Raw genomic sequence first — 25,557 nt, forward strand, 5'->3', positions numbered from 1 at the left:
GCTGTTTATCAGTCTGATGGTCTTGAGATAGAAGCTGTTTATCAATCTAATTGTCTGGAGATAGAAGCTGTTTATCAGTCTCTCGTCACAGCTTTGATGCACCTGTATTGTCTCAGCCTTCTAGATGGTAGGGGTTGAACAGCCCTGTAGTTGCCGTACCAGGTGGTGATGAAGCTCGAATGGAAGTTTTAGAGGCACTGTTGCTCCTTCTTCACCATACTCTCTGTGTGAATGGACCATTTCAGGTTGTTAGTGATGTCCACTGCGGCCCCGTTGTCGTTGTGGATGAGGAGCATGATCCCTCTGCTGTCTCCTGAAGTCCACGATCAGCTCTGTTTGGTTGACATTGAGGGAGAGGTTATTTTCCTGGCCCCACTTCGCCAGGGCCCTCTCCCCCTCCCTGTAGGCTGTGTCGTCGTAGTTGGTAATCAGACCTACTACTGTTGTGCCCTCTGCAAACTTGATGATTGAGTTAGAGACGTGCGTGGCACCCTTGTCGGCCCCCTGTGTTGAGGATCAGCAGGAAGTCCCGCCAGGAAGTCCAGGACCCAGTTGCAGAGCGCGGATTTCAGACCCAGCGTCCCTAGCTTAGAATTGAGCTTGGAGGGTACTATGGTGTTGAGGACTGAGCTGTAGTCGATGAAGAGCATTCCTTTTTTTTTCTTTTTTTCTTTCTTTAACTAGGCAAGTCAGCTAAGAACAAATTCTTATTTACAATGACGGCCTACACCAGCCAAACCCTAACCGGCCAATTGTGTGCCGCCCTATGGGACTCCCAATCACGGCTAGTTGTGATTCAGCCTGGGATCGAACCAGGGTGTGTACTGACACTTCTAGCACTGACATGCAGTGCCTTAGACAGCTGCGTCACTCGGGAGCCGAGGAGGGGGTACAGCATTCTTGCATGGGTATTCCTCTTGTCCTGATTGGATAGGGCAGTGGAGCAGTGGAGATTGTGTCATCTGTGGATCTGTTGGGGCTGTATGCAAATTGTAGTGGGTCTAGGGTAAGGTGGAGATGATATGATCCTTAATTAGCCTCTCAATGCACTTCATGTTGACAGAAGTGAGTGTTACAGGGCGATAGTCATTCAGTTCAATTACCTTCGCTTTCTTGGGTACAGGAACAATGGTGGACATCTTGAAGCAAGTGGGGACAACAGACTGGGATAAGGGGGGGTTGAATATGTCTGTCAACACTCCAGCCACCTGGTCTGCACATGCTCTGAGGACACAGCTAGGGATGTATGTTAGCTAGCTAAGTTAACCATGTTATGTCAACCTCAGGATACGATTTGAGAGCGCTAGTTAATGGTTAGCTAGTAACTTGGCTGCATGCTAACAGTAAATTCAGTGGCTATCCAGCGGCTAGCCACACTAGAAAAACTCAGAAAAAACAAAACAGTAATAAGGTCCTCAATCAGCTTTCTGAATTGCCCTAGAGGCACCAAAACATAACATTTTAAGAACATTTTGAAGATTGTTCCACAAATAAGGTGCAATAAAACTAAAAGCTGATTTACCTAACTGATACCAAAGGAATTTCTAAAGTTGGCCATTCCTGAGACTGGGTGTGGTAACTCATACGTCTAAAGTTTAGTAAAGACGTTAGGTACAGCGGGAGTTTTTGTAAAAGGGTTTTCTACATGAAAACATAGCAATGTAAACCTACACGACATCAAAAGAGGGCCAACCAACTTTCTGGTTAATAATGCAGGGATGAGTACTAAAACTGTATGGCATACCTGTAATAGCACACCTGTACTCAAAGCACAGTGTCCTATGATGAACTGCATCTAACGACTTTAATGAAGTGGCAGCTACGTGTGTATAGATAGGAGCGTCTACTGAAGAATCTGTTTTCTATTGTTTAGCGAGAGGCAGGATCCATTTCTATAGAAGAAGCCCCTTTTTATACTCAGCTCATTAACTAACTCATCAATATGGTTTTTGAAAAGACAGCTTTTCATCTATCCAGATGCCCAGATATTTGTAAGCAGGGACATGATCAGTATGGACACCATCCAAAGTACACATGTTTAAATTATCAGACTTATTTTGATGCGCTCTAGAGAACAACATATACTTAGTTTTACCATCATTCAGTACTAATTTCAGGTCAATAAAGATTTTCTGTAATACACTGAAGGCAGAATGTAGTTCAGATAGAGAATAGTCAACGGTGGGGGCAAAAGCATACACATCAAGTGCAAGTGCAGGTTACCTGATTTAACACTGTAGATAGAAATTGGGGCAGTTTTACTGACACAGAAGATGCCTAATCCTCGACTAAATTGCACTTTTTAACTGGACTAACTGAAATGGCATTTCTCAGACATGGTTTAAAATAGTCTGACTTGCCCAAGTCTGGATTTCAAAGGTCTGCCTTCCAGAAGGGCGATTAGAATGAATCTAGATCCAAGTGAAAGCTTAAATGAAACCTGTCCAGAGGAATGAAGGGGGCAGAGAGCTGCAGCAAAAATGTATTAAGCATATCACCCTGCCGATTTTTTTTCTCATCTATCTTAAGCAAGGCATCTAGCACGTCATAGGTAGTAAATTGTTGAAATGAAAACAAACAAAAAAGGCTGACAGAGGTAAGAACAGCCGATTGACTGACCAGAGTCAATTTAAACCACCGTTACACTCAAATAAAAAGCCTGCCGAGATAAAATCACGATTAAAATAATCACTTATCCCGTTCTTCTCAGTTATGATGCCAGAGTCAGACAGAACTTGCTTAGGCAGCGAAGAAGGCGAATTGGTATGCTTCAGTGCATTTACTGTTTTCCAATGCGTTTTTGCCCTTTCGTGTGTTGATGAAAAGATAAATGAGCACCCACCTTTTGGCACTGTTTTGCATGCTACCCCACATATGTGTATCTGCATCTGTTGCATCTATGAGCCTATTTGCTTTGCCTGCTGACTTTCTTACAAAGACAAACACATGATCGCTGAGTCACTGGGTTCTACTCATATCCTAGCAGCTGTAGAAGCTAGTGCGTGTTATTTCACAGCCACACTGATTCACGCAACGCCCCAGTGCGTCCCCTCCCACCTCCTGTCTCAGCGGGGAGCTAATGAAACTGTCCAATATGTGACAGGAGGGTGTTGTGGGAAAATAAATATTGTTGCATTGGCCAAACCCCCAGGCTGTGGGGCTGTTACAGTACTCTCTCTTGTGTGCGTGTGTGTGCGTGTCTATGTGTGTGCATGCGTGTGTAAGGAGGGAAAGAAAGGAATTGACTTGAGGGATGATTAAGAAGCTCCCCCTGGTGGCTCAATATGTTATTATCTAGTGAAATGTGTGGCATATACAGTTGAAGTCGTAAGTTTACATACACCTTAGCTAAACACATTTAAACATTTAATCCTAGTAAAAATTCCCTGTCTAGATCAGTTAAGATCACCACTTCATTTTAAGAATGCGAAATGTCAGAATCATAGTAGAGAGAATTATTTATTTCAGCTTTTATTTCTTTCATCACATTCCCAGTGGGTCAGAAGTTTACACACACTCAATTAGTATTTGATAGAATTGCCTTTAAATTGTTTAACTTGGGTCAAACGTTTCAGGTAGCCTTCCACAAGCTTCCCACAATAAGTTGGGTAAATTTGGCCCATTCCTCCTGACAGAGCTGGTGTAACAGAGTCAGGTTTGTAGGCCTCCTTGCTTGCACACGCATTTTCATTTCTGCCCATAAATGTTCCATGGGATTGAGGTCAGGGCTTTGTGATGGCCACTCCAATACCTTGATTTTGTTGTCCTTAAGCTATTTTGTCACAACTTTGGAAGTATGCTTGGGGTCATTGTCCATTTGGAAGATCCATTTGCGACCAGGCTTTACTGTAACTTCCTGACTGATGTCTTGAGATGTTGCTTCAATATATCCCCATAATTTCCCTACCTCATGATGCCATCTATTTTGTGAAGTGCACCAGTCCCTCCTGCAGCAAAGCACCCCCACAACATGATGCTGCCACCCCCGTGCTTCACAGTTGGGATGGTGTCTTCAGATTGCAAGCCTCCCCCTTTTTCCTCCAAACGTAACAATGGTCGTTATGGCCAAACAGTTCTATTTTTGTTTCATCAGACCAGAGGACATTTCTCAAAAAAGTACGTCTTTGCAGATGCAAACCGTAGTCTGGCTTTTTTTGGGCGTTTTTGGAGCAGTGGCTTCTTCCTTGCTGAGCAGCCTTTCAGGTTATGTCGATATAGGACTCGTTTTTACCGTGGCTATAGATATTTTTGTACCCGTTTCCTCCAGAATCTTCACAAGGTCCTTTGCTGTTGTCATGACATGTGGAGGTCTACAAGGTTTTTTCTGAGGTCTTGGCCGATTTCTTTTCTTTTTTTCCCATGATGTCAAGCAAAGAGGCACTGAGTTTGAAGGTAGGCCTTGATATACATCCACAGGTACACCTCAAATTGACTCAAATGATGTCAATTAGCCTATCAGAAGCTTCTATAGCCATGACATCATTTTCTGGAATGTTCTAAGCTGTTTAAAGGCACAGTCAACTTAATGTATGTGAACTTCTGACCTACTGGAATTGTAATACAGTGAGTTTTCAGTTAAATAATCTGTCTGTAAACAATTGTTGGAAAAATTACTTGTGTCATGCACAAAGTAGATGCCCTAACCGACTTGCCAAAACAATAGTTTGTTAACAAGAAATTTGTGGTGTGGTTGAAAAACGAGTTTTCATGGCTCCAATTTAAGTGTATGTAAACTTCCGACTTCAACTGCAGCCTAAAACTAGCCTTGTCTCAGATATGTTTGTCCAATCAATGTTTGGCATGATGAAGGCCAAAGTGGTTTGCAAGACAGCCCAAACAGATCTGGGACTAGAATAATGTTAAACTGGTTCTGCCTCTTGGACATGCACTGGTCATGTTTCAATACATTTGAGGGACTTATATGCATCTAGCATTTCATAGGTGGCATAGCAGCTTGTTTTTGTAGATTCTTTCATCTCTATCTAACCTTTTAACCTATACACTGACCGATGGTAAGTCTGTGTCCATCCTCAATTTGACTGAATATGGTGTGAGCTCTGTGTGGGATATGTGTGTGTGTGAGAGCATGTGTTGGGAGTGTGTCATTTCCCCCGTTCACTTTTTTCTCAGTTTCAATTCTCAATGACCCATTGTATTTTAGTATGAATCATTCTCTACCACTTGAGTGCTTACTGGAATATTTCTCAATCTTTGTTGTCCTCAATGCATCCTATACGCACTCATTGAAACAGTAGAGACGGGGAGGAGACACTGAACACACTAACATGTGGGCCCTGAGCCACTCTGGGGACATTCATTGTGATTCACAATCCTCATAGTAGCCTACCAGATGTTGTAAGTAGATGCAATGTTTGAACACATATATTATAAAGTCAGAAAGACCAACCATGGAAGGGCCTCCTCAGGGGAACATGTACCAACATGGCTTACAACATCCGGTAGGCTACTGTGAGGAGTCACAGGGAATGTCCCCAGAGTGGCTCAGGGTCCACATATACATTTTGAATACCCTACTGTTATATATATATATATATATTGCGGCAGACCAGGGAGTTGGGTCAGACAAGGACAGAGTAGGATTAGCTCAGTTTCAAAGGTGTTTATTAAAATAATGGTTCAAAAGAAAATAACTCTCTCTGGGATACCATCTTCGGGGCTCTGGGTCTTGCAGTATCCTGTGGGGATCAAAAACTGAACTCACTCCTGTTACCTCTGCAACCGTCCCCAACTATACAGGAGTCCTTTCTTCCCCCACTCTCTCCCCTGTGTGCTGCCCTTCTGGCAGCTTTATGGGACTTGTACAGCTGGTGAGCAATCAGCCCTTGATTACTCACCAACTCCCAATCAGCCCCAATTAGTCCTGGCCGGAGAGCCCGTCGAGGCCTGGCACGTCCAGCAGATGGAGCCAACACCTCGTGATGTATACTCCGTCTGTCACCAGGCCTCGACGAGTCTCCCCCTGGTGGCTGACCTGCTGCACACCACAAAATATATGCATAGAAATGTCAATACAACGTGAACCCTTATGCTGGAGAAGAAGGTTGACGTTTTACATGTCCCCAAACAATTGTGTTTTTTTTTTGTTTTTTTTGCAACTTATTTTTTAACTTATTTTGTACATAATGTTGCCGCTACCGTCTCTTATGACCAAAAATAACTTCTGGACATCAGCACTACGATTACTCATCACAGACTAGCAGAATCCTTTTTTTCCTTTAACGAGTCTGACAAGCCCAGTGTGAATGATATACTGTTTTCGCGGGAACAAGCGCCAAAGGGCGGGCTGCCTTCTGAGAATTCGTAGGCGACCCCCACTTCCTTCCATTCTGCTAGCAAACGTGCGATCTTTGGAAAATAAAATGGATGACCTACACGGAAGACTAAACTTCCATTCAAAACTGTTATATCTTATGCTTCACGGAGTCGTGGCTGAACGATGACATTATCAACATACAGCTGGCTGGTTATACACTGTACCGGCAGGATAGAACAGCGGCATCTGTTAAGACAAGGGGCAGCGGACTATGTATTTTTGTAAACAACAGCTGGTGCACAATATCTAAGGAAGTCTCAAGCTATTGCTCGCCTGAGGTAGAGTATGTCATGATAAGCTGTAGACCACACAATCTACCGAGAGAGTTTTAGCTGTTTACATACAACCACAGACTGAGGCTGGCACTTAGACCGCATTGAATGAGCTTTATTCCGCCATGAGCAAACAAGAAAATGCTCACCCGGTGGCGCTGCTCCTAGTAGCCGGGGACTTTAATGCAGCGAAATTTAAATCCGTTTTACAAAAAGTCCTAGCAGCATGCTAAATGTGCAACAAGAGGGGGAAAAAAATCCACCTTTACTCCACACACAGAGACACATACATACAAAGCTCTCCCTCCCCCGCACAGACTCGAAAATGTTCCGGGATTCCTCCGATGGCATTGCGGAGTACACCACACAGGTCATTGACTTCATCAATAAGTGCATTGATGACGTTGTCCCCACAGTGACTGTACGTGCATACCCCAACCAGAAACCATGGATTACAGACAACATCCACACTGAGCTAAAGGCTAGAGCTGCCACTTTCAAGGAGTGGGACTCTAACCCGGAAGCTTATAAGAAGTCCCGCTATGCCCCCGACGAACCATCAAACAGGCAAAGTGTCAATACAGGACTAAGATTGAATCGTACTACACCGGCTCTGACACTCATCGGATGTGGCAGAGCTTCTTACCATTACAGACTACAAAGGGAAGCACAGCCGAGAGATGCCCAGTGACAAGCATACCAGTCGAGCTAAACTACTTCTATGCTCGCTTCGGGGCAAATAACACTGAAACATGCATGAGAACACCAGCTGTTCCGGAAGACTGTGTGATTACGCTCTCCGCAACTGTCACGCCCTGGTCTTTATATTTTGTGTTTTCTTTATTATTTTGGTCAGGCCAGGGTGTGACATGGGTTTATTTATGTGGTGTGTTTTGTCTTGGGGTTTTCGTAGGTATTGGGATTGTGGTTTAGTGGGGTTCGCTAGCAAAGTCTATGGCTGTCTGGAGTGGTTCTCAATCAGAGGCAGGTGTTTATCATTGTCTCTGATTGGGAACCATATTTAGGCAGCCATATTCTTTGAGTGTTTCGTGGGTGATTGTTCCTGTCTCTGTGTTTGTTTTGCACCAGTATAGGCTGTTAGGTTTTCGTGTTACGTTTATTGTTTTGCATTTGTTCATGTTTATATTTTATTAAACATGTATCAAGAATACCAAGCTGCATTTTGGTCCGACTCTCTTTCACCCGAAGAAAACCGTAACAGCAACTGATGTGAGTAAGACCTTCAAACAGGTCAACATTCACAAGGCCGCAGGGATAGATGTATTACCAGGATATGCACTGCGAGCATGCGCTGACCAACTGTCAAGTGTCTTTACTGACATTTTCAAACTCTCCCTGTCCGAGTCTGTAATACCAACATGTTTCAAGCAGACAACCATAGCCCCTGTTCCCAAGAACACTAAGGTAACCTGCCTAAATGACCACCGACCCGTAGCTCTCACGTCTGTAGCCATTAAGTGCTTTGAAAGGCTGGTCATGGCTCACATCAACACCATTATCCCAGAAACCCTAGACCCACTCCAATTTGAATACCGCCCCAACAGATCCACAGATGATGCAATCGCTATTGCTCTCCACACTGCCCTTTCCCACCTGGACAAAAGGAACACCTATGTGAGAATGCTATTCATTGACTACAGCTCAGCATTCAACACCATAGTGCCCTCAAAGCTCATCAATAAGCTAAGGACCCTGGGACTAAACACCTCCCTCTGCAACTGGATCCGGGACTTCCTGACAGGCCACCCCCAGGTGGTAAGGGTAGGTAACAACACATCCATCGTGCTGATCCTCAACACAGGGGCCCCTCAGGGTTGCGTGCTCAGTCCCCTCCTGTACTCCCTGTTCACTCATGACTGCACAGCCAGGCACGACTCCAACACCATCATTACGTTTGCCTAAGACACAACAGTGGTAGGCCTGATCAACGACAACAATGAGACAGCCTATAGGGAGGAGGTCAGAGACCTGGCCATGTGGTGCCAGGACAACAACCTCTCCCTCAACGTGATCAAGACAAAGGAGATGATTGTGGACTACGGGAAAAAGAGGACCGAGCACGCCCCCATTCTCATCGACGGAGCTGTAGTGGAGCAGGTTGAGAGCTTCAAGTGTCCTTGGTGTCCACATCACCAACAAACTAACATGGTCCAAGCAAGCCAAGACAGTCGTGAAGAGGGCACGACAAAACCTATTCCCCCTCAGGAGACTGAATAGATTTAGCATGGGTCCTCCTCCGATCCTTAACGGGTTCTACAGCTGCACCATCAAGAGCATCCTGACTGGTTGCATCATTGCCTGGTATGGCATCTGCTCAGCCTCTGACCGCAAGGCACTACAGAGGGTAGTGCGAATGGTCCAGTACATCATTGTGGCCAAGCTTCCTGCCACCCAGGACCTCTATACCAGGCAGTCAGAGGAAGGCCCTAAAAATTGTCAAAGACTCCAGCCAACCTAGTCATACTGTTCTCTCTGCTACTGCACGGCAAGCGGTACCGAAGCTCCAAGTCTGGGTCCAAGTGGCTTCTATGCAACTTCTACCCCCAAGCCATAAGACTCCTGAACACCTAATCAAATGGCTACCCAGACTATTTGCATTGCCCCCCCCCCCCTCCTCTTTTACACCGCTGCTGCTCTCTGTTGTTATCATCTATGCATAGTCACTTTAATAGATTCTACCTGTACATATTACCTCAACTGGTGCCCCGCACATTGACTCTTCACCGGTACCCCCCTGTATATAGTCTTGCTATTGTTATTTTACTGCTGCTCTTTAATTACTTGTTACTTTTATTTCTGATTCTTACCTGTATTTTTTTTAAACTGCATTGTTGGTCAAGGGCTCGTGAGTAAGCATTTCACTGTAAGGTCTACTACACCTGTTGTATTCGGCGCATGTGACTAATACAATTTGATTTGATTTTTAATTGAAGTTACAGAACAGAGTAGCGGTGTTCTATAGTAAGTACACTGTATTACTTCTACAAGTAATATAAGGACAGGACATGAGACTGGAGTAGAAACTAACGTGGGCATTGTTTAATGCATTTCACAGAACAATACATTCCAAGCATTCCAATGTACGTAAGCAGGCGGGGCGTTACCGGTGCCCTAAAGAACATCAATACACAACAAGTGTAGACTAGAACTTATTTTTTACTCCCAATATAATGTAAGCAAGAACCATTTTGTCCTAATCCAAGCAACTCCAAAGCCATGCGTTCTAATCTAAACCAGGTGTCACACAATGAGGAATGAAGACTGTACTCCAACAGAAGCCGTCATTGCTATTACTCCTTAATTTGATGATTATAGCTCATCTGATTACATCAGTCACACCTCATTAATCTGTACCAGGAACGATTGTGCATCTGATCTTGCCAATTAATCCAAGGAAAGACACATTTTTATTAAAGCTAATATCTACTGTACCTTTGGAAGTCCTCTGCCTCATACACTTACATATGCATTCTGTAGGTAGGCAGAGTTTTGGAGATGGAGAATGAAGTTATGTTTCTGTATCTCTAACATAAAGGGGATTTTCTCTGAATCACATTACAGCTATTTGCTAATAATCCCAAGTGACCTGCAGGCTTACTATAACTCCCCAGTTATTGTAAAGGTATAATCCTCAGAGTGGAGACAATTTGGTTATTGTCTTAAAAGGAATTGGAGGTGAGGGAAAGTAGGTATGCTATGTGAGGTGGTTGCTTGGGCAACCTCATTAGGATGGAAAACACAGGAAGCAAAGGTCAATAGGTCATCGACCAGATGTTTACAGGTCATTCTAGTGTCAGAAACGTTCAGTTTCCTGTTTTTCATGTTAAATATTGAGGCCGGCATTCATTGATTAGTGTGTTAGATTTCCACAAATTATTTTCATCGATTTTTCTATGTAGTTGTATCCCTGAACTAGCACACCTGATTCAATTAGCCAAGGGATTGATGATTATATGAGAAGTTGAATCAGGTGTGCTAGCCCTGGAATAGATGAAATACAATGAACAGCCAGGGGGGGTCCCCCAGGAATGGTTTGAGTAATGCTAACATAATAGGACGGTTATATAATAGGAGGGTTAGGCTTATACCGACTTTTTTAGTACTGTATGTATTATTTGAGTGTGTTGACATAACTATTATTTTGGTTACAATTTACAGCCAAGGTTACAAACTTTTTCAAATTTTCAGGCATCACCACGGTCCTGACCATGACCACGTTAAGCATCAGCGCACGCCACTCCCTCCCCAAAGTCTCCTACGCCACCGCCATGGACTGGTTCATTGCCGTGTGCTTCGCCTTTGTCTTCTCGGCTCTCATAGAGTTTGCTGCCGTCAACTACTTCACCAATGCAGAGATGGAGAGACTGAAAAGGAAGCCGCCAAAATGCCCGCCGGCGCCCCAAACAACCCCAGTGAAAGTGAAGGATATGGAGGAAGTTCTGCAGGTGTGTTAAGACCTATCCTCATTCCCTATACCCTTTTCCACTTCAGAGACTGAAGTATGCACTTGTTCATTCCCCTTCGTTAATTTGCATGCTGATCATCAAATGGAGATTCATTGCAAGTCTCAAAATTGGATACTGTAAAATATAATACAGTAATGCAGTAAACTGAAGGTTACTTTAGCATTGATAATTTATTATGTTTGGAGGGTCTCTTTTCCTGGCTCTCTCCCTTTGTGCCTCTCTTGTTCTCTTTGTACCTCTCTCTTTCTCTTTGTACCCCTCTCTGCCAGCCTTCTCTCCCTTCTCTCCCACTCTCTCCGTGATATCACGAGCTAGAAACATTCACTTCCTGAAGGCCAAATAGGAATAGTAAATGATGAATACATGTTAAGTTTGTCCCATTTAGAGTACAGCTGCACAACGGTCTGCTTAGATCAATGCACGCCATTTGTAAATCCAGCGCAGAGGCTTAGCAATGTTATCTAAAAAATAAAAACGAAATATGCTCTGAACGTCCTACATTTGCTTGCTTTCTCATCATTTCAAAAAAAAAATCTTCAGCTTGAAGATAAATGTGTTTTGAAGACCCGTGTTGTAGAATATTCGTCCCATTTTCATTTGTTACCTACATTTACAATGTGATGCAAGCATGTTTGCAAGAGCCATTTTGGTATTACCAAAAAATGAACGGCTCTGACAAAGTTTTTGGTTTTGCTCGTCATACTGCGTACAGCATGTTCTCATGAAATGGTATTTGTACAGAATCGCGTGTAGTGGGGGTTGATCAAACATGTTTACATTGAATTCATTACTTCCATGCATTTGCATTCTACTGTAGTATGAACACAATCCTTCGGTTAAGGGGAAATGACATGCTAACTATCTCATGTCACAGTCCAACTGTTGATGGATGGCTGATACTGACCGGGAAAAGGCCATACATTCCCCCTGTATGGCCCGATGACTGCTTAAAGTGTGCCCTGTGGATCTCAAATCTTCATGCGGAGTAATCGCACCTGAATGCAGTTTTAGTGACAACTGCACATCAATGGATTAGCAGGTTGCCACAGCAACACTGCTGGGGCACATCTGTACAAGTTTCAGAAGCCCTGGCGCAGGGAGAGAACTCTGTTCCTACAGAGCTGTGGCTCCAGCCCCGCACGGCTAACAGTGGGCAAATCATCTCGGCATTAGGGCCCGCGGTGTGTATTGATGTGGCTCCGATTTATCTAAAACCTTTTACCTCCCAGCCATAGTGATATCAAACCTAGCCTAGTGTCCACAGCACTGCGCCTCACATCTCTCAGACAGTAAGCAATACGCTTAGCCAGTTAGCACATTCCGGTAGGGGAATTATCACCGGTGAGGCTATAGTGCAGCACCTCCCTCTTCTGGGGCTGAAACCTATGCTAGCTCTCAGGAGATAAGCTCTTTTGATGTTTTACTGTACTTCCATGCCGCCCCATGGAACAGTACTTTGTGACATAAGCTTGTGTGAAATGAGTGAAAACCTACACAAATAACATCTGGGAGCTGGGCTATTCTACCACGCAGTGCAGTATGTATGCAGACTAAAGAGTGTCGGCGGTATAAAGTAGGCCAGTCATATTCAGGCACATAGGAAAGGCTTAGAATCAGTGGTTCCTGACGGTTAACATGGTATAGCTCTGCATAGTTGATATTTCTCAGCTCAGTACAATTGTCATATTGTACCTTATCACAAAGAATCAAGGAAAAATGGTCACATTTGAATTCAAATTGCTCCACTTCAAGGGACTTGCTTGTTGCACATGAGTGAACTATGTGCACAATTCATTCACATCACTGCAGTTTTGGGTTGATGGTTATTTTTCCCTCTCCACAGCATAACTCTGACACCAATGGTAACCTGCGGAAACGGATGAACTATATGTCCCAGCAAGATGGCCAGAAAGCCGAGTCAAACAGCACAGCAGCGGCAAGAGGGGTAACCAGGAAACAACCCCAGTCTGGCCAATCATCTTCATCTAAGGGGGCACCTGGCGGCGCCATCATCCTACCACACTCCAGCCCCGGCCCCGCCAGCCAACCCAACACTTCCTCCTTGACCCTGTCTGCCATGAACACGCCCCTGGCTCCACCCACAACTGAAAAAGCAATGACAACACCAGCCAATCAGAGCCAGCCCACAGCTGACTCCTCGCTCCGGGACCTTCTAGGACCCAGACTGGAGCACATTCAGATGATGGGCAAAAATGAGCCCAAGCAGTCGCCATGCTCCCAGCCGACCACCGCCAGTATGGGCGGGACCAGTAAAATCGACAAGTATGCCCGCATCCTGTTCCCGGTGTCCTTTGGCGCATTCAACATGGTGTACTGGGTGGTTTACTTGTCAAAAGATACCATGGGAGGCCAAATTTAGAGGCCAAATCTAGTTTCTAGCTCCTCTTGGGGTCATTTTGGGAATCCTTTTCTACAAAATGTAAAATGACAGGAGAAAAAGAGCTTTGGAGACATGGGAGATTAAATCATTTTTCAACTAACAAGGAAACCAAATATGCTGGACAAGAGCCTCAAAAGATTACACCCAGGAATACTAATCTCAGCACATCTGTTTGTTTCATTTCAGAGAGGTCTTCTGAGAATGAGCATGGTAACAAAACCATAAAACCATTTTTAAAAATGTCTGATTCAAACAAATATCACAACTATGGCTATATCCAATATGCAATACAGTAACGGTTTGTAACGGTTTGATGGATTGGTTAGTTGTTTTAATGTTAGTGAGTACAACACCTGATCTTAGCGTAAACAGCTAATAGGTCCCTCTAGTCTTGGCAGGCATTGCTCCAATGACAAAGGATAAGGACAATATCACTGAAGACGAGCTGGACACACAAGTCGCAAGGTGTCGGGCATATGAACAAGAAGATTTTGGGTGTACTTTCTCCCTTACTGATGACCAGAAGTAAATGACTGGGTATGTTGTCATTTGTTCTGGTATCAAAAGTAGATACACTTTTGTCCACTCAAGTCTAATTTGCGCTCCCAAGTCTGTGCAGCAAACCTCGACCAAGCTTTGTTAAATAGCATAGAATGAGGATACCAAATACCATAGGTGCTGGCCTATTTACTTCACTCAGTACCCTACAAACAACATTTCCAGGGGGGTAACGTTCATCTAAGCCCCATTAGTTCCCTCCAAAAACATTCTAGGAAGGCTTTGTTTGAACGTTCAACTCTAGAACGATGAGCTTTTTTTTTAACATTGTCAGTTTCTGGAACATTGTGTACTAATGTATTCAATCAAAATTCTTCCTTCGTGTTAATTTACAAAGGAACATATTGTAGGAACCCTTTGGTTTGGGAACGTTTCCTCTGAGTTCGGGAGTGTTTATTTGTGAGCAAATGTGGGGCCTGATTCATACGGTTTTGTCCGCTACCTGTTATTGTTATTGTGCATCATGTGTGCAGAGGAAGAGTCATTCCCCATAACCAAATTCCTACTATTAAATGTAGAATGCCGTGCACTACCATGAGTCCATCGGGACACGCACCAGAAGTTCTGTTGGTTACCCACTGGGCGCACGACGTCATTTCAACATGGAAATGTTGGTAGTATTTGGTTGAGACGTTGATCAATAAGATTTCAACCTTTATTCACCCACTCAAAAAGAAAGCCATGAGTTTGTTGAATTCCCAATGTGTTATCACTATGCTTTTGAAATCATCTAAAAGCACAACCAAATTCCAATGGGAAAAACAATGTCGGATTTTTGGTTTAGTTGTCATCTAAATGTGTTATTAGTGCACTTTCAGCCATTTAAAAAGCAGAACAAAGTTCAAATGGAAATACAATGTTAGATGTTGTATTTATACAAGAACTTCATGTGTTATCACTGTGCTTCATCTAATAGCAGAACCGAATGACCTGGGTTGCAGTTGAGATGACATGAAAAGTACATGATGCAGGTGATGCTGGTTGAGATTCTGCGCAGATTATTATAGCAATTGTGAAGATCTCCACAGACCAGCGACCTTTGCATGCTGTCTTGAACATGCACGCTTTCTATGATTACAGAAGACATTTAGTAACAGTAACCTCAATGTGGCCATGGATGTGTGACTCATATTAGGTTAAATAAATACTGTTACATTAGTTTGTAAGATAGCCTTAACTTCATGCTATTTACTGTATTACAAAAGTCATGTTGAATTGTGTTTGTGTCTCCAAATATCAACATTGAAAGGAGATGTTCTGTATCCAATGATTGGAAAGTTTCATCTGAGCCACTGGCTTAATCCGATTCTTTAAATTTTGGTTGTGATGGAGGTATATAAATGATTAATTTGTAGACAAACTAGAATTAAAGCCAGTCTGTCAGTGGCAGACAACTATCCAAGCAGAAAATACATCTCCTTCAAATGTTAATATTTGGTTGCGTTGAATACCAAACACAACTCAATATCCAGCTCATCTAAAAATGAATAATTTGTTACAGTGAGGGGAAAAGTATTTGATACACTGCTGATTTTGTATGTTTGCCCACTGACAAAGAAATGATAAGTCAGAATTTTAATGGTAGGTTTATTTGAACAATGAGAGACAAAATAACAACAAAAAAATCCAGAAAAACGCATGTCAAATGTTAGAAATTGATTTGCATTTTAATGAGGGAAATAAGTATTTGACCCCTCTGCAAACATGACTTAGTACTTGGTGGCAAAACCCTTGTTGGCAATACCAGAGGTCAGACATTTCTTGTAGTTGGCCACCAGGTTTGCACACATCTCAGGAGCTATTTTATCCCACTCCTCTTTGCAGATCTTCTCCAAGTCATTAAGGTTTCGAGGCTGACGTTTGGCAACTCGAACCGTCAGCTCCCTCCACAGACTTTCTATGGGATTAAGGTCTGGAGACTGTCTAGGCCACTCCAGGACCTTAATGTGCTTCTTCTTGAGCCACTCCTTTGTTGCCTTGGCCGTGTTTTTGGGGTCATTGCTGGAATACCCATTCACGACCCATTTTCAATGCCCTGGCTGAGGGAAGGAGGTTCTCACCCAAGATTTGACGGTACATGGCCCCGTCCATCGTCCCTTTGATGCGGTGAAGTTGTCCTGTCCCCTTAGCAGAAAAACACCCCCAAAGAATAATGTTTCCACCTCCATGTTTGACAGTGGGGATGGTGTTCTTGGGGTCATAGGCAGCATTCCTCCTCTTCCAAACACGGCGAGTTGAGTTGATGCCAAAGAGCTCCATTTGGGTCTCATCTGACTACAACACTTTCACCCAATTGTCCTCTGAATCATTCAGATGTTCATTGGCAAAATTCAGAGGGGCATGTACTGTATATGTGCTTTCTTGAGCAGTGGGACATTGCAGGCGCTGCAGGATTTCAGTCCTTCATGGAGTAGTGTGTTACCAATTGTTTTCTTGGTGACTATGGTCCCAGCTGCCTTGAGATCATTGACAAGATCCTCACATGTAGTTCTGGGCTGATTCCTCACCGTTCTCATGATCATTGCAACTCCACAAGGTGAGATCTTGCATGGAGCCCCAGGCCGAGGGAGATTGACAGTTATTTTGTGTTTCTTCCATTTGCGAATAATCGCACCAGCTGTTGTCACCTTCTCACCAAGCTGCTTGTCGATGGTCTTGTAGCCCATTCCAGCCTTGTGTAGGTCTACAATCTTGTCCCTGACATCCTTGGAGAGCTCTTTGGTCTTGGCCATGGTGGAGAGTTTGGAATCTGATTGATTGATTGCTTCTGTGGACAGGTGTCTTTTATACAGGTAACAAACTGAGATTAGGAGCACTCCCTTTAAGAGTGTGCTCCTAATCTCAGCTCGTTGCCTGTATAAAAGACACCTGGGAGCCAGAAATCTTTCTGATTGAGAGGGGGTCAAATAATTATTTCCCTCATTAAAATGCAAATCAATTTATAACATTTTTGACATGCGTTTTTCTGGATTTTTTTGTTGTTATTCTGTCTCTCATTGTTCAAATAAACCTACCATTAAAATGATAGACTGATAATTTCTGTCAGTGGGCAAAAGTACAAAATCAGCAGGGGATCAAATACTTTTTTCCCCTCACTGTATATGTTGGATTCACGTCTCCATCTCAACCAAAAATCCAAGTCAAAGAATAGGACTAAATAAAATCAAAAGGTAAATGCACTTTATACAAAGTTTGATTTAGTACTATTCCTTAGCTTAGATTTTTGGTTGAGATGAAGACATGTATCCAACATATTAATTGTTAACTTTAAATCTTTAAAATCAACCAAAGCTTGAAACCCTAGACCTATATGTATTTTTAGTTGAACCCTGGGTTGAATTGAAACAGTAGCTGTTGAGGACTTCGCACATGATATATACAGGCGTGGCCAAAAGTTGAGAATGACACAAATATTCATTTTCACGAAGTCTGCTGCCTCAGTTTGTATGATACTTTGCAATTTATATGTATATGCAATTTGCATATACTCCAGAATGTTATGAAGAGTGATCAGATGAATTGCAATAAATTGCAAAGTCCCTATTTGCCATGCAAATGAACTGAATCGCCCCCAAAAAAACATTTCCACTGCATTTCAGCCCTGCCACAAAAGGACCAGCTGACATCATGTCAGTTATTCTCTCGTTAACACAGTGTGAGTGTTGACGAGGACAAGGCTGGAGATCACTCCAGTTCAAATAACAGACTGGAAGCTTCAAAAGGAGGGTGGTGCTTGGAATCATTGTTCTTCCTCTGTCAACCATGGTTAACTTGTCACGTTCTGACCATAGTTCTGTTATTTTATTATTTGTTTTAGTATGGTCAGGGCGTGAGTTGGGGTGGGCAGTCTGTTTGTCTTTCTATGTTGGTTTTTGTGTTCGGGCTAGTATGGTTCTCAATCAGAGGCAGGTGTCGTTAGTTGTCTCTGATTGAGAATCATACTTACGTAGCCTGGGTTTCACTTTTGGTTTGTGGGTGTTTGTTTCCGTGTGAGTGTTTGATACACAGGGTACTGTTTTGGTTTTGTAAATTCACGCATTCGTTTATTGTTTTGATTCAGTGTTCAGTGCTTTCTTTAATTAAAATCATCATGGACACTTACCACGCTGCGCTTTGGTCTGATCCTTACTCCTCCTCAGACGAAGAGGACGATAGCGGTTACATAACTGCAAGGAAATATGTGCCGTCATCATTGCTTTGCACAAAAAGGCTTCACAGGCAAGGATATTGCTGCCAGTAAGATTGCACCTAAATCAACCATTTATCTAATCACCAAGAACATCAAGGAAAGCGGTTAAATTGTTGTGAAGAAGGCTTCAGGGCGCCCAAGAAAGTCCAGCAAGCACCAGGACCGTCTCCTAAAGTTTATTCAGCTGCGGGATCGGGGCACCGCCAGTAGAGAGCTTGCTCGGGAATGGCAGCAGGCAGGTGTGAGTGCATCTGCACGCACAGTGAGGTGAACACTTTTGGAGGATGGCCTGGTGTCAAGAAGGGCAGCAAAGAAGCCACTTCTCTCCAGGAAAAACACCAGGGACAGACTGATATTCTGCTAAAGGTACAGGGATTGGACTTCTGGGGTAAAGTCATTTTCTCTGATGAATCCCCTTTCTGATTGTCTGGGGCATCCAGAAAAAAGCTTTTCCGGAGAAGACAAGGTCAGCGCTACCATCAGTCCTGTGTCATGCCAACTGTAAAGCATCCTGAGACCATTCATCTGTGGGGTTGCTTCTCAGCCAAGAGAGTGGGCTCACTCACAATTTTTCCTAAGAACACAGCCATGAATGAAGAATGGTACCAACACATCCTCCGAGAGCAACTTCTCCCAACCATCCAGGAACAGTTGGGTGATGAACAATGCCTTTTCCAGCATGATGGAGCACCTTGCCATAAGGCAAAAGTGATAACGAAGTGGCTCGGGGAACAAAACATCGACATTTTGGGTCCATGTCCAGGAAACTCCCCAGACCTTAATCCCATTGAGAACTTGTGGTCAATCCTCAAGAGGTGGGTGGACAAACAAAAACCCACAAATTCTGACAAACTCCAAGCATTGATTATGCAAGAATGGACTGCCATCAGTCAGGATGTGGCCCAGAAGTTAATTGACAGCATGTTAGGGCGGATTACAGAGGTCTTGAAAAAGAAGGGTCAACACCGCAAATATTGACTCTTTGTATCAACTTCATGTAATTGTCAATAAAAGCCTTTGACACGTATGAAATGCTTGTAATTATACTTCAGTATTCCATAGTAACATCTGACAAAAAATATCTAAAGACACTGAAGCAACCAACTTTGTGGAAATTAATATTTGTGTCAATCTCAAAACTTTTGGCAACGACTGTAGACCTGAACAGTATCAGTGATGATATGACTTATAAAGTATGGTTACATTTAATTTGCTTTGTGATCAGTGTCCCTTCCACGGGACGGTTGAACTAACGTAGGCTAATGCGATTAGAATGAGGTTGTAAGTAACAAGAACTTTTCCCAGGACATAGACATATCTGATATTGGCAGAAAGCTTAAATTCTTGTTAATCTAACTGCACTGTCAATTTAGTTACTATTACAGTGAAATAATTCCATGCTAATGTTTGAGGAGAGTGCACAATTTTGAATAAGAAAAGTTGTTAATAAACAAATTAGGCACATTTTGGCAGTCTTGATACTACATTTTAAACAGAAATGCAATGGTTCATTAGATCAGTCTAAAACATTTTGCACATACACTGCTGCCATCTATTGGCCAAAATCTAAATTGCACCTGGGCTGGAATAAAACATTATGGCCTTTCTCTTGCATTTCAAAGATGGTAAAAAAAAATACAAAATGACATTGTTTTATTCTTTGTATTATCTTTTACCAGATCTATTGTGTTCTCCTACATTTCTTTCACATTTCCACAAACTTAAGTGTTTCCTTTCAAGTCGTACCAAGAATATGCATATCCTTGCTACAGGCAGTTAGATTTGGGTATGTCATTTTAGGCAAAAATTGGGAACAAAAGGGGCGGATCCTTATTAAACCTACCCTTTGGAATGACTTCTATAGCAACAGAGAATGTATTTAGTTATTAAGAGATTAATTGTCATTCTCACCATAGCACATTGGTAGTAGTCAGTGACATATCGAAGCTGGGCTTGGTTAAACACTAGATGTGAGACCAAAGGGATAGATCAATTCTCCAAATGGGAGGTGCTGCCCAGCCTATTGTTTTTTTCCTGATAGTGAATTTAACATTGAAGATCTGATATTGTTTCAAAGGTACAAATTCAACATATTTTGTACAAGGTTTGTCTATGTTGAAAATTGGTTTCCATGATGACAAATCATTTAAATATCACCTTAAAAAAACAGTTTACTTTGTATTTTTTACAACGTTGGTTCAACCACTTTGTGCCCGGTGGGTAGGGACTTGGTGAGGAAGTGGGAAAGTGTGCTATGTAATTCTCTCTGGTCGTTAGGTATCGAGGGTCTTTATAGGGTCTCTATGCCAACTTTGGACAGATTTCCAATGATAAGTTACAGAAGCCTACATGGTCAATTCTTACACTGTGCCATGTCCACTGTGCCATGACATGTGCCATGTCCATAGCATCCTCTTACGGTGAAAGTGTACTTCTGTCTAATCTTTCCCCGATGGCAACTCTCCTCTCACCTTGTCAGCTGAGGTGATGTCACCTGCAGAGGCATGGTCAGTGATCATCCTGATGCTTGGTTTCCTGCAATGCTAATGGCTATTATCACCCAGATAGGTCACACATCGTTGGCCCCTCCGTCACTGTTGACCTAATAGTGCATTTCTTCCATTTCCTGAAGGTGGGGCTCAAAACAGAGGCTGATGGACAGATCAAGATGTCTGCCTCAGCTTCAGGTCTCCTCGATGCACTCGTGTGAAATTGATTCAGCCCCCCCCCCCCCTTTAACAAAACACACATCCACGTACAACAACACTCTTTAAGGACCTTGTTAGCAGCAGGTGAGATGGTGTTTTGATGCATTTCTGTGTGTTCTATTTCCCAGCTGTCCCCATTGATTTATCTGTCTCAATAACACACCTTGCCCAGGGATTGATGTGGGTGTCATCAGTGGGTCGCCTTGCTTGTTTAAACAATCCTAGGCTAGACGGCGGCCGGCTAATGAAAGTTAGGTCTTACGTAAGAAGCTCCTGGATGCTGTTTGGGAGCGGCAGAACAGAGGAGAAGTGTAGTGAGTCTAGTGGAAATAGCCAGAGTGCTCTTGCAGAGGATGTGGTTGACTGGTTACATCTGATACTTAAGCATCTCCCTGTGTGGTTAGCGTCACCATAGCAGAGGGAGATATAGAGGTATTGCCCAGGCCCAATGAGGAAACACATCAACGTCCCAGTTTTTTTTTTTCTCCTAATTTTTTTTTTGTTTATGTCCTGAATATCTAAATGAGGCTGCTTAGAAGAAGCAGATCTAGGAAATAATGTGTTAACACACTGCAAACCTGGACATAAAAACTGTCCACCACTGTTACGCCCAATTGTTGGAGTTTTTTTATTTTCTTGCCCACTAAAGATGTTCTCCGAGACATGGTCCTGAAGGTCAATAGTTCAATTTATGGGTCATACGTTGGTTTTCATAACGCCCTGTCCATTGTCTATATTCATCAGAAACAACTCTTTCAAAAGGTCCTTTTTATCATACGTATTTTTGGTTCAATAATACACAAAAGTCTTGTGAGGTTTTTGTTCTTATGCGGTACCTATAATTTCAGCTTGGAGATCACGGTAAGCTTTCCTCCACCCGTTTTGTATGGTTTTACGATTACTGTCATATTGGACTCCTGTACAGAGCTTTGTCTTTGTTTTCTGTTTTAGGGATGAAGCTTATTCCTCGATCTACTGCCATTGGAAGATATTCATATTTGGTAAATTACTTAGCAATGGAAGTCTTTGTCTCTGAGAAACACTGGAGATTGAAAATGATTTATTGTGCAATTAATTATGTGCACAGATATCCATAATTGTCTTTGGACTGCCTCCCGAGACCAGAACCAAGCCCAGGAGAGAAATATAATTACAATAAGAATTGGGATGGCATTTTTTTAAGTATGTATATGAGATTTTGGTGAGGAAGTGACATCACCAATCAGCCAAATAAACAGTGCATATGTTACAGCATTTGGTAGTTCTGTTTTCTCCATCTTCTCTTCCCAAAGAATTCAGCAGGTTTTGCGTTACTATATGTCATGTGGTCAGCCATTAGGCAATATAGTCAAAGTTCCAGCCATGTGTCTTCTTCAGCACCCCTATCTGGTAAAAGGCTTGTATTGTGATGGGTTTTAACAAACAAAAAACAAACAAAAAATAGGTGAATCTGTTTGCATAACAAAAATGTTTACATCCATATTAGGACATCAGTCATCCTCCTCAAACCCCGAGCACAGGTCAAACATCAACCCTCCCATTTTGTTCAGTTCTCTCTCTTTTTTTGGACTTCCTAACCCTTAGGGCTAATGTGTTACAAACTGCAGAGTGCAAAGTAACTGCATTGACAGCCCCGGCGTGAAAATAATAATAATAATAATAGCTTGGCTGTAAATGACACAAACAATTTGTCGGTGCTTGACTCGGCAATTTCACAAAGCAATTAAAGCATAATTAAGAAACATTACTTCATAGACGGTTGGCTGAGCGCATGTCACTGACAAGTGCTAGGCAAAGGGCTGAGGGCTGTGACTCATGCTTGTTGTGTCCTGCTGCTGCTATCCCAATTGTACACAGACACATCTCACTGGTTAGCATCTGCATGTCACAGCAGTCAATGATGTGTGAGCAACTCGACAACAACCCCAAACTGGAGTGAAATAAGGAGGATATGTCTCAATTAGTAGAGTATTGTGTCTGAGTACAGTATTGGTAGTGACATAATATATGCATGTACTGTACTGTGTGGGTTTTTTCTCTCTTTTACCCACAACAGTTTTGTCTGTTCGTGTAGCCATTTGCTTCTTTGATTATAGTAAGGAAAGACAGTTGAACTAATCTCATTTTCATAATCGGGTTATATTTCTTTATTCAAAATGATTGGAATCCTACCATGTTTCTTACCTTTGCCAAAATCAACTCACATCCTCTTCACGCCCATAAAAGGTATACCGTTTAGGACAACACACTAGTCTGTCCTGCTTTAAATATGTTTACTGTAATGCCCCCTGCTGCCATGTTATGATATTACACAATAAACTGAAAATACTGTGACAGCAATGACTATAAAGTCTTACTGTTTTTTTGTGTATTTTGTCAGAGTTTGCCTATTGATAATGAGTCTTGCAGCCTAACCTAAGGGGACAGAACTATACAAATGTAAACGTCGAAGCTACCAACCTTTTACTGAAAGAGACAATATTAACCCAGAGATATTTAGATTAGGGCATATTTATAGATTTAGTCATGTGTTATAAGGTTGTTTGTTGGATTCTTTTTTATACTGCCCACAAACCTACGCTTTTCAAGATGATCGGTCCTGACTTTGTGTGGTGTGATAATGAAAGTTGTGGGTGGGTGTATTACATTTTCTTACATAATATTTAGTTTTCCTAATGTGGTGCTTGGACCTGTGGTGCTTGGACCTCTAACAAGTTCAGAAATGCATTCACATACAAATGTACACACATTAATCTATACTCAGTGGTGGAAAAAGTACCCAATTGTCACAACGGTAAAGATAACTTAATAGAAAATGACTCTAGTAAAAGTGAAATTCACCCAGTAAAATACTACTTGAGTAAAAGTCAAAGTATTTGGTTGTAAATATACTTAAGTATAAAAAGTAAAGTAAAATTATACATTTTGTCAAATTCCTTATATTAAGCTAACTAGAAGGCACAATTTTCTTGTTTTTTTATTTATTTATGGATAGTCCAACACTCCAAGACATAATTTACAAATGAAGCATGTGTGTTTAGTAAGTTCGTCAGATCAGAGGCAGTAGGGATGACCAGCGATGTTGTCTTGATACTTAGGGGAATTGGACCATTTTCCTGTCCTGTTAAGCATTCAAATACTTTTGGAGTGTCAGGGAAATGTATGGAGTAAAAAGTACATTATTTTCATTAAGAACGTAATGAAGTAATAGTAAAAGTTGCCAAAAATGGGAATAGTAAAGTACAGATACCCCCTCAAAAACTATTCAAGTACAACTTTAAAGTAGGCCTACAGCCTATACTTATTTAGGCTAAGCGTTTGTTTTGCACCTTTTGTGCATTTCCTTTCTTTTGGTTAAAGTAAAAAAAATATCTCCCAAAGTAAGAATTCCCTTCCATTGCTTGATGTTCTTCTCCTTGAGCATATTCATGTTTGTCTCGTTTAATGTTATTCTCAGAGAAATGTACTGAAGAGAATAGGACACAACGAACTGCAAAAAAAAGAGACTCGGTAGAATTCCATTTGGTTTGTTTCCTTTGTAACCTGAGGTAAATTAAAAACTAAATGCAGAGAGATTAACTCCTGGGAATTACATTGCCAAGGTCACAAGGTTGGCATCTTAAATCACATACATGTGCGTAGGATTTATTCATCTGTCCTCCACATAAGAGAAGAGCTAAAAATACTTTTTTTTTTTTTTTAAATGGTTAAATATGAACTTCATTACATTAAACAGTGAAAAAACTATGAAACATGAAATTATTAGTCTTTTTTTCTTCAGTTTGGTGTGTTTACCCTAAATAAAAGTGGGGTTAAATCTGAACTTTTGGGAGTGCCATTTCCAGTTGCCCATGTTCCCTAATTGCATCTAGAAATGAAAAGGTTATACATTTTCTTTATTTTGTATATGCCTCCTAATTCAGTTGTTTCTAAGCTAAACCTCCATTATTGGCATGACATGTTTCACAATTTAAACATAATCATTTCAGCGAGACCCATCCATGTAGGTGCGTAACCTATTTCATTAATACATTTATTAATTAATGATATTATTCCTCCTAGTGTGCATACTTAGAGTCAATAACCAACACTTGTAACAGGGGAAAAGCTAAGTATGTGTGAAGCATGACGGAGTTATTGTTGCCATCTGTCAGAGCACAGTAATCATGTGCAATATTTTGAAATGCATCAATGTTTTACAGATTCATGAACGACACCAGAATAACAAGGTATGTCAAGTGTCATCATATTATTTCACCTTTTTGTCACCTTTTCATTCTAGAGAGACAAGGGTTCAACATTAGGGTTGAATAGCGGGAACCTCCCTTTTCCTGGGATAACTAACTGCAAGAAACCGGTAAATTATAATAAACTATTTATATGAATGTTAAATGGAACTGTTAAATGATATGCAATTCCTAAATCTGACTTCTCTATCTATGGCCTTCTCTCTTCTATCTACATGATCAATGCTTAGGCTGGGGGAAAGACATAGTTTTCATGTAGTGCAGTTCACAATGCATGTTACATCTCATCATGGTCAATCTTTGTCTTGTGACAGGTAGGCCAACAATTGCTGCAGCATAATATGCTACAGTGAAATAAGGA

General features: G+C 42.0%; 1 protein-coding gene and 1 pseudogene across 2 annotated transcripts in view; one reads left to right on the forward strand and one right to left on the reverse strand.

The window, feature by feature from the left end:
- Positions 1–22,195, forward strand: part of LOC110505099 (gamma-aminobutyric acid receptor subunit alpha-6-like) — a 35,443-nt pseudogene extending 13,248 nt beyond the window's left edge. Inside the window, exons 8-9 of the transcript XR_016491681.1 lie at positions 10,816–11,072; positions 12,937–22,195. The product of XR_016491681.1 is annotated as a gamma-aminobutyric acid receptor subunit alpha-6-like (transcript). The remainder of the gene's footprint in view (positions 1–10,815; positions 11,073–12,936) is intronic.
- Positions 1–25,557, reverse strand: part of LOC110505098 (AP-1 complex-associated regulatory protein) — a 107,840-nt gene that overhangs the window by 61,388 nt on the left and 20,895 nt on the right. The window lies entirely within an intron of this gene.

This window comes from Oncorhynchus mykiss, chromosome 25, assembly GCF_057628025.1.
Source record: "Oncorhynchus mykiss isolate SJ-2025 chromosome 25, ASM5762802v1, whole genome shotgun sequence".
Lineage (NCBI taxonomy): Eukaryota > Metazoa > Chordata > Actinopteri > Salmoniformes > Salmonidae > Oncorhynchus > Oncorhynchus mykiss.